The sequence below is a fragment of the Sorex araneus genome, chromosome 2 (assembly GCF_027595985.1).
Source record: "Sorex araneus isolate mSorAra2 chromosome 2, mSorAra2.pri, whole genome shotgun sequence".
In the NCBI taxonomy this organism is placed as follows: Eukaryota; Metazoa; Chordata; class Mammalia; order Eulipotyphla; family Soricidae; genus Sorex; species Sorex araneus.
The window spans coordinates 215416286-215427217 of NC_073303.1; positions in this window are offsets into that span (position 1 = coordinate 215416286).

The window sequence follows — 10932 nt, forward strand, 5'->3', positions numbered from 1 at the left end:
TGACTCCCAGGTTACAAAAGCATGGCATTTGCTAAGTCTTCCTGTGTCCGTACAAAAAGGACATGGCTCTGAATAAACTATGCAAAGGACTCAAGGAGAAGAGAAAAACAATATTTACAAGTCAACAGAATACTAAGAAAGAAGCTACAAATAAACAAAGAGGAATGGGAGCACTGTAATGGGAGTAACCCAATAAACCTAAACTACCTGAGGATATATAATCCTACACCCCACAAATCAAAAACAAGTAAAATATAAAATTTACTTAATATTTCCACTATTTGTGGGTAGAGTCAATAGCAAGAGTTGGAAAAATAGAACAAGAGGTAAGGTGCTTGCCTTACATGCAGCTGACCCAGGCAGAAGTTATCCCTGAGTACCTCTGGCTCTGACCCAAAAACTAAGATAAATTTACAAAGTCAAAGTATACTTCAAATGGATTATTTTTTCACATTTTAATCTTTGAAAGGTTATATACTAAGATGTTTATTAAATAATATTCTCTCCAGTGATATTCTATCCTTAAGCACTATGTGGAATACTTAGATTTCTTTATATAAGATTCTTCTCTTACTTCCTTTTTCATGTTTGTTAGTATGGCAAGAGCTATCTGTAGCACTGCAGCACTGTTGTCCCGTTGTTTATCGATTTTCTCGATTTGCGGGCACCAGTAACGTCTCCATTGTGAGACTTATTGTTACTGTTTTTGGCATATTGAATACGCCACGGGTAGCTTGCCAGGCTCTGCCGTGAGGGCCGGACACTCTGGGTAGCTTACCGGGCTCTCCGAGAGGGACGGAGGAATCGAATCCGGGTCGGCCTTGTGCAAGGCAAACACCCTACCCGTTGTGCTATATAACAATAAAATATTTTATTTTAGTCTATGTGTATATCACCAAGATAGGGTTGGTGAGATTTAATTTCTGATAGAAGCTTGCATTTTAAAGAAGGAATAATTTAAACATACTTTTATTTGGGTATTGTGACATACATTACTGCTATTGCTGGTTTCAGCAAACATCATTCCAACATCCCAGTCACCATGAGAGTATCCACTTCCCTTCACCATGTTCCCAAAGATGTTTACCTTTAAAAGATCCCTTAAACTCAGTCCTATAGACAGGAGGAACAGCTCTCCCCATTCTGTTGCCTTTGGACATACTTGATCCCTTATTGTGTTTCTTAAATCCCACATATGAGATATATCATTCCACATTATATTTCTTCCCTTCTTGTTGACTTCCTTCAACATGATAATCTCTAGCTCTATCCATCTCACAACAAACTGCATGATTTTTACCCTTTCTTTCACCTGTATGGTATTCCATCTTGTATACATAGCACAGTTTATTGATTTATTCATCCATAGTTGAACATCTTTTTTTCATGCTTGGACTACTGTACCAACCTCTGAATGAGCATGTGTTTGCATATGTTCTTTCTAATTAAAATTTTTGTGTTTGAAGGTAAATAAAAAGCAATGGCATGGCTGCTTCAGATGGGTCTTCTATTCTGAATTTTTTTTTTGGCTTTTTGGGTCACACCCGGCGATGCACAGGGGTCACTCCTGGCTCTGCACTTAGGAATTACTCCTGAAGGTGCTCAAAAGACCATATGGGATGCTGGGAATAAAACCAGGGTCGGCCTCGTTCAAGGAAAACACCCTATCGGCTGTGCTATTGTTCCAGCCCTCTATTCTGACTGTTTTTGCAAGAGCTTCTTAGTGTTTTCCATAGAAGTTGAACCAGATGACATTCCCACTAACAGTGGATGAAGTTTTCTTTCTCACAACAATTCTGCCAACATTGGGACTTTTTATAGATGTCATTCTTATTTACGAGAAGTGAAATTTTGTTGTTTTCACTTGCATTTCCCTAACATAAATGATGATGACCATGTTCTCTTATACCTGTTGGCCATCTGTGTCTTTTTTTTTTTTAATTTTTTTTTATTGAATCACCAAGTGGAGGGTTACAAAGTTCTCAGGATTATGTCAGTTATACAATATTCAAACACCCTTCCCTTCACCAGTGCCCATCTTCCATCACCAACCCCCCCAGTATATCTGCCGCCCCCTCCCACCTCCCTAGTCCCCACCCTTGTACGTGATAAGTTTCACTTCATTTGCGCTTATCTCGATTACATTCCATGTTTCAACACACAACTCACTACCGTTGCTGGGGTTTCCCCCCAAAAAGAAAAAGACAGTCCTATTGCCAATGAGGCATTTGATAGTTCTCCATTACTAAGAATATAGAGATATTAAGTCCTGCTGTTTGTTACATAACTTTTCTTTTTCCCCCTTGCCCCGCGCCACCGAGTTCACGCCTGTTTAGTAATCGCCACGCTGTCTGACAAAGGGAAAAAAACCGAAGAGGATGGTTTTTTCCCGTCATCAGCCGGCGTGGGGCTCTGGCTTAGTTGATAGTCTAGTAGAGTGTCTGCAAGCAGTTTCTGGAACCAAAGGTCTTGCGCTGATATCGGCTCTGGCTCAAGATACCACCAGCGTCCCGCTGGTCCATGTACCTAATTTTTCCCCTTATTTCCCATTCCCACGCCACCAGGTCTGTTTGCTTAATGGACATCACACTATGTTTGACACCACGCCACGTTTCTTCCCGAGAAAGAAGGATATTTCTTCTCAGCCGGTGTGGGGATATAGCTTAGTTCAGTCTAGAGAGATGGCTACCATTTTGATTGCCTTCAATATTTCAACAAGATACTTACTATTCTTGTTAGGATCACCCACAAAAGTCCGACCCATTAAGAAGGAACCATTACATATTGCTGAAGTCCAGGGAAAAAGTTGAAGGAGAGAGAGAGAGATTTCCGCACGGGGGACCTGGCGGAAACTCTCAAGTCACATACTGCAGGTTGCTGGTGGGCTGCTGGTGTCCCAAGCAGCTCCCTCCTCTTCGTCAGTCATTCTGGGGGTGCGGGCGCGGAGAAATGGGAAAGCCCACGTGGCTGCACTCTCTTTAAGTGTCCGATGTGGGCGGAGACCGGTACTTCCCCGCCCTCGATCCCCCGCCAGCCGCGCCGCGCATTTGGGTGCGTCTCTCCATTTTGTGCTCAGAGAAGTGGGGTAGATGCTGTGCTGTGCCCAGGAGAAGTTGAGGGGAAGAGAGAGAGATTAAAGAAAAAAAAAAAAGAGAAACGCCGGGCCCCCGCTCGGGGGACCTGGCGGAAACTCTCAAGTCACATACTGCAGGTTGCTGGTGGGCTGCTGGTGTCCCAAACAGCTCCCTCCTCTTCGTCAGTCATTCTGGGGGTGCGGGCGCGGAGAAATGGGGGCCATCTGTGTCTTAAAGAAATTTTTAAATGTTATGATTTTGTTGCCTTCTCTCCTGAAAATTTCTCCACTTTATTCTTGAGTCCTAAAATGTGGATGTTGTAAGTTAAAAGTGAACTGTATTTTGAAATGTTTTTTGAACATATATATTATTTCATTAGTCACATGTTCTTAATATATATATTATACGATATTTTCAACTTAGATGAGGTCCAGTGTGATCATTTTTGAAAATTAGGTGTGAACTAGAAGAATAAAGTTATAGGCCTAAAGCTTTAAAATGTTTTAAATGTTCACTAAAATCTGGGGCATATTATTGTAGGAGTGAAACAATTCACATAAAGTCACTTGTTTTGTGAGTAGTGAAACTTTGCTTTGAAATGTCATAAGTATTCTTCATTGAAGTCTTCCTACTTTTTTGTAGTGACTATGAAAAATGACCTTTAAAAAATGTCAGTAGTCACCAAAGTTCAGCTATTTAGTTAATAAAGTACATGGTTATTATAACAACTATTGGCATTTCCAAACAAACAGAATAAATAAAGCTTAGAAAGGTTTGTTAAGCAATTTTCTACTAGCACCAACACTTACTAAGAAAGGAAACCAAAAAACATAGGCATCTAAAAAACTCTAATTTTCTTGAATGCACAAAATGCTACAAGAAACCGTATAGAATATAAAGGTGGGAATTAGACACACTGGTGGAGGGTATGATGTTGGAATGTTCTATGCCTGAAATTCTATCATTATCAGTGTTATAAATATGGGTAGCACTGTAGCACTGTTGTCCCATTGTTCATCGATTTGCTCAAGTGGGCACCAGTAATGTCTCCATTGTGAAACATTGTTACTGTTTTTGGCATTTCGAATACGCCATGGGTAGCTTGCCAGGCTCTGCCGTGCGGGTGAAATACTCTTGGTAACTTGCCAGCCTCTCTGAGATGGACAGAGGAATCGAACCTGGGTCAATCACATGCAAGGCAAATGCCCTACCTGCTGTGCTATCACTCCAGTCTATAAATAAGGGTACTTCAAAAAAAAATTAAACTAGGAAACAAATGTTAAACTTGGTAAAATGTTTACCTTTAGTAAAAGTTACCAAAAGAGGATGCATGTAACAAGCTCCAACTTTCAAGTAATAAATAACAGGGAACATTGATAGTCAAATACTGATGAAAGGTTTAAATATAATAAAATTATATAACTTCATTTCCAGGTTTATAAATCAACATATTTTATCAATAAATTAGGGGGGAACACCCTACAATGCTCTGGAGTTTCTCTTGTCTCTGCTCTTAGGAATCAGTCCTCAAGGTGCTCTGAGGATGCTTTGGATTGAACCTGGGTCAGCCACATAGAAGTCAAGTACCCGACCCTCTGAACTATCTTTCCACCCCCATTTTTGTAATATATTAACTGATATTGGAATCCAAGAAAATTTTGTTTCTGTAAAGAATTTTAAGAAAATGGAAAAAGAATATATATATATGCATATATATTTCTGTAAGCAAAACATGTTTTCTTAGAGAATCTTATTGCTAATGTTTTTTTAATAGTCAATTTAGTGAAATAGTTCACCACTTTAAAAAAATAAAAAAGGTCATAGTACACCCCACACTTGCAAGACTATTGTTGCTAATTTGTTTTCTTTAAAGAAGAATTTCATTGAAAACCCTATCTTGAATAATTGGAAATCAAAGTTTTAAATTCTGGATGACTGACCCCACCTTTAAAACTTTGTAATTATTGGAAATATTTTTTTAATTCTAAAATTTTAATCAAAAACATTCTGTTTACTTACATATATATTAATTGTTCTCCTAGTCTTAAGATTCACAAGAATAGGAAACATCTTTGTTTTATTTCATTTTTGGGGGGAGCCACACCCACTGTGTGAAGGGTTTACTCCTGGATCTGCGCTCAGAGATCACTCAGCAGGATTTGGGGAAACACATGGGTTACAGGGATTAAATCCGGGTCTGCTGCATTCAAGGCAAGGGCTCTTACTCTCTGTACTATCTCTCCAGCCCTCAAATACGCAGCAGTTTTAATCATCACTCTAGCCTAAGTGCTTGAAAGCATCCTGAACATAAAGGAAGCAATGAATATATATTTTATAAATAATATATCAATAAGCTATATTAGGTATTTGTTTGACCTTGTTGACTTGATAACATTTCAATACTCCATAGCATACTCTATGCTATTTTTCCTTTGTGGAGTGTGTCAGCATGTAAGATTATGAACTCAGAATAAACTTGAGAAAATTTGTAAACTTTGAACCCCTTAACTACTTTTAGTTTTATTACTGCTCCTTTGATCTAAAATACTTTCCATTTGTTTATAAAGGTAAACAAAGTGTTAGCTTTTATTTTTCTATATTACTCAATTAATTTCAAATACTTTACAGGTTGAAAGACTGCCTGATACATAATAGGTGTCCTATATTTGTTTGTTGATACATGAATTTGGAGAGGGACTGTGAGGACATATTCAGTTGTGCCTGGATCTTATTCCAAATTCTCTGCTCAGGGATCACTCCTGGCAAACTTTGGGAAAACCATATGTGGTAACAAGGGTCAACCTCAGGTTTTCTATGTGCAAGGCACGTGACTTAACTGCTTTACTATCACTATCTACCGATACATGAATGTGTAAAGTTTTTGAGAAGTAAAGGATATATTTTAGAGTTCATGAGACAAATGTTTTCTGGTAATTGCATTTTTATAATTGATTAAGAATATACAAAAAGGGACTGGAGCAATAGCACAGCGGGTAAGGCGTTTGCCTTACACGTGGCCGACCCAGGTTCGATTCCCAGCATCCCATATGGTCCCCTGAGCACCGCCAGGAGTGGTTCCTGAGTGCAGAGCCAGGAGTAACCCCTGTGCATCTCTAAGTGTGACCCAAAAAGCAAAAAAAAAAAGAATATATTAAAAAATTTTGAAATTTTTGTATAAAGATTTACATCATGCATAAACAGATACACGGCTCTTGTATTTAAATGTACTCAAATCCATTATTATCAGTTACATCGGGCTACAGTAATATATTAAAAGATGTATTCTAAATAGTTCCTGGAAAATAATCTTAACTGCTCTCATAATAGGAAAGGAAACATGTGTATTCAGCTAAAATGATATAATTTTCTTTAATCTGACTTTTCTACTTTCCACTGTACAATTTCAAATATGACTTAATTTCATAATGTTCTATTCATTTAAATTTTCTTATCTTTGAAATATTTTAAGCATATGCTTAAACTATTATTTTTAAATAGATAGCACAGCAGCTCGGGTGTTTGCCTTATACATAGCCAACCCTGGTTCGATTCCTCCATCTCTCTCAGAGAGCCCGGCAAGCTACTGAAAGTATCTCTCCTGCATGGCAGAGCCTGGTATCTACCTGTGGCATATTCAGTATGCCAAAAACAATAACAACAAGTCTCACAATGGAGACGTTACTGATGCCTGCTTGAGCAAATGGATGCGCAACAGGAATACAGTAATAGTGACAGTGATATTAAGTGATCTGAATTAAAGTTTATCAGAAAACTTGTTTATTCACTTTGCAGTGCCCAAACAAGAATACATTATTTATTACTGCAGGGTTTTAGGTAGGCAACGTACAAGAATATATTACTATGAGTCACTTAGTACTCATCAACAATGCCCAAAATATACAATTAGACTTGAAATTGATAAAAAAATTTATTTGTCACCTGAATCCTGCATGTTTGTCTCTGTTGATTACTATAAAGAGTGTAAACAATCCTACTACCCTTTTTTCCTGCATTACCATAGCCTGTAATATGCACTGATCACGTATAGATTTAACTAATTGTAATAAAAATATTGAAACTATTGCTCAGAAATACTTCAGAAAACATTTTGTAAGTTAAGAATAGATACGAATAATTTCTGTAAGAAAATATAAAAAAGACTAATAAGGTAGCTGAACCTCGGGCAATGCTTTGAATAAGATGTAACATAGAAATATAAGCCAAAGAATTTAATTAACAAATGTTAACATGACTGAAAGTTGAGTGAACTCTGTGTGTTGAAAGTGAAAGGTTTATGCCTAAAAAACGGGAAAAATAGGCAACAGAAAAAGGTGGAATGAAAGAGAGCAAGAAGGCTGTAACTTAAACAATCATCACTTGCATATTAATGGCATTTGTGGGGATATTATTGTGTTAATTATTTTAATAGTGTCTTGGAAAAGCAGGGATTAAAAGGAGAAAACCAACTAAGATCCTTTGGAAATTGACTAGTTATGAATTAATGAAGATCTTAAATAGAACTATTTTTACTGTTAATGGAAAAGAATGTTATAAAATTTTCACTCAACTCCATCCCTTTTTAAATGAACTTCAGGACAATATTCTTGAAATCTTAAATCTTTTTGTCCTCTGTGAATCCAATTCTGCAGATCAGAATAAATGAAATGAGCTTCATAAACTTGGTATGAACTCTCATTAACTTCATCAGTGAAGGTGTGAAAGGTTGCAGACTTACTTTCCTTAGTCAAGAGGGTTGTCTATAATAAAACACCTATCACTTCAGGGATTTTAAATTAACAAGCCATCTGGTAGGGGAAAAATAATGAGGACAGCATTACTCATGAGGGAAGGTTTGAGTTTAACTGAGAGGGCTAAACACCATTGTAGATAAGCTGGTAATCTTTTTTGTTTGCTTTATGCTAAACTTTCTGTTCTTATTAATAGATTATACCTTTAGGGTTCTATTTAAAACTAAATTTCATTATTATAAAAGCAAAAAAAGGTGCATAAAATAGGCAAGTAACTGTGAATTAGATGCAAACCCCATTGTTAGTTGAAATCTGGATAGTGCCATATGACAGTCTCATTAGGTAATTAGATTCATTATTTTTCATGAGGTAGCTGTGAAAACTGAGTAGTACTCTACAAAATTTACTTGTCTGAAATAGCCTCTTGATATGGCTTCCCCGATGATCTAGAGATATCACTGTTTAAGAAAAAATAATCAAATCTAGGGGTGAAGGTGGCAAGGTGTGTGATTTTCAGTACTATCAAAGAGATTATTTCTAACTTTTTGCCTATTATTCTTATTGCAGATTTTCCCCACAATAATTAATAAAACTATATACAAATCTGAATAATTCCAGAATAGTTTAATTAATGACTTATTTGCAAGCTAAGGTATTATCATGTTTGTGACAGATGGGGAGTTTGCAAGAACATTGGAAAACAAATAAATAAAGTCATGGGAAGCCAATTTATCTGAACTTCAGAATCACGACAATTTGAAATGTGGACTTTCTATTTAATGCTCACATGGCATAAAAGCAGCCATAGAATTTATATTTATATAATTTGGATATATAATTTTAAAACTTAAAACATTTCATACCAGCTAACAGAAATCCATGTAAATTAGGCATACAAATAGTATCTCTATAAAATTTTATAATGTTCAATTTTTATATTATGATTCTATATTTATGAATAAAAGCAAAAACATTGTGCTAAAATCACCGAGAAAATTGCTATTCATATGTTTTATTTTTTAGTTTAATGCATTTTAATTTAGTTCGTGAAGCACAGAAATGTAGGACATCTAATAATAAGCATCTAAACACAAATGAAAACAGATGGACTTTCCACCAGCATTAACATTCTTCCTGGTTGTTCAACTTACATTATTTAAAGTTCTTTTTGTTGTTAAGTAATTATATATTGCTATTCCTTATTCTATACAACTTCCTAGACCCCCCAAGTTTGTTATTATATGCAAACCACCGTATATATGTGACTATATCTCTTTTTATCTCTTTTACAAAGTTACATCATTATTTCCTGAGTTTGCGATCTCCCATACACATGACTTGAGATCCAAGATTTTATACAGATATTTTATTTAGTAGTTCTGGATAGGAGAGAATGAATAAGAATTGTGTACATGAAGAAAAAACAATAAAAGGCACAATCTTAATGTATAGCTCTGAATAGGTCTCAACTCAGTGAGCTCTTCTGGAAAAAAATGTAGCTGATGCTCCATATACCTTATAGAAAGGGTATTTTTATGTGCATTTCCATCAGCATTAATTTTTCTACATTGCTAGAAAATGCCAGCATGTGAGCTGAATAGGCACCTCCATCTTCACTGAAAATCTTGGGACAGAAATGCCACTAGAGTAATGACTCAAGTTCTAGAAAGAGTGCTTGCAGAAACCTACCTCTATTGCAGCCGAAAATGTGTTTCAGGCCAGTAAATGTTTTACCTGCTACAAATTATCTTTATGTTTCTTAGGTCTGTGCATAACTCTCTTTAATACATTTTCTGTTTAAGTGGGAAGCCAGTCATTCTTTCAGTAATACTCAGTGACTAGGGATTAGAGAGAGTATAGCTTAGTGGGCACTTGCCTTGCACTATGGAACTCTGTAAGGTACTCGGAGAAATTGTCCCTAAGCACGGAGCCTGGAGGAAGCCCTGAACACAGCTGGGTGTGGCCCACAATAATAATAATGATAATAATAATAATAATATCGATAAAACAACCCAGTGCTTACACTTAACAAGACAAGATATAGTACCTACTATTGTAGATTTTTCTAAGGTGTCCGAATGTTCACTCCATTTTACAATAACATTAGTAGAAGATGTATTCTCTATTACTCATTACAGATTGTGTTTATCTTTATCCAGATCCATACCTGTTACAGTAGTTAGAGAATGAAGATCGCTTGAAATTTAAGATTTTTTGGTTGCCTTTCCTAGTGTCTGGTTGCTGAGATAAGAATCTATTAATTGTCCACTTTCTGCTAAATGATTTACTTATGTTGAAGTATTAATGAATCCATTGAAGAAATGATGCTCAGTCAAGAGGCATGATACTTTTATTGTATTGTTCAGTTTGATTTGATAAGATTTTATTCAAAATTTTTGCCATTAACTCAGCAGGGATACTTGTTTGCAGTTTTCATTTTTTTTGTGACCTCTAATGCCTGCTTTTAGTATCAGAAAAGTGTTGGCCATATAAAACCTTTGGAAGGCTTGTTTTTTGTTCCATTTTTAGAATGTTATCCACCACATCAAGATAAGGAAATATAAAAATAAAATAATAAATGAGAACAGAAAATGCCATTGATAAGATTCAGTGCCCATTTATAATTAAAAACACTTAAAATCAAATTAGAAGAAATGTATTTGAACATAATAAAAGACATGCAAAAAAATTATAGCTAACATATAGCCAAAATAAAACAACAAAAAAATTGGAAGCTTTTTTCCTTTAAGATTTAGCATAGAACAGTTTTCCAAAGAAGATATATAGATGGCTAACAGACAAGCAAAAATGCTCATCATCACTGAGTTTTCGAAAATTAAATATAAAATGACAGTGAACTATCATTTCATGCTAATGAGAATCATCTTTATTTAAAAGGCCAAAACAAAACAAGTGCTGGCAGGAATGTGGAGAAAAGGAACCCTCATTCACTACTGGTACGTATATAAACTGGTTCAACCTCTAGGGAAACTATGGAGATTTTTCCAAAAATTAAAAATAATTATCTATCAATTCTCCTATCAGGTATTCATCCAAAGAATACAAAAATACTATATAGGATATGCATATGCTTATGTTCATTGCAACAT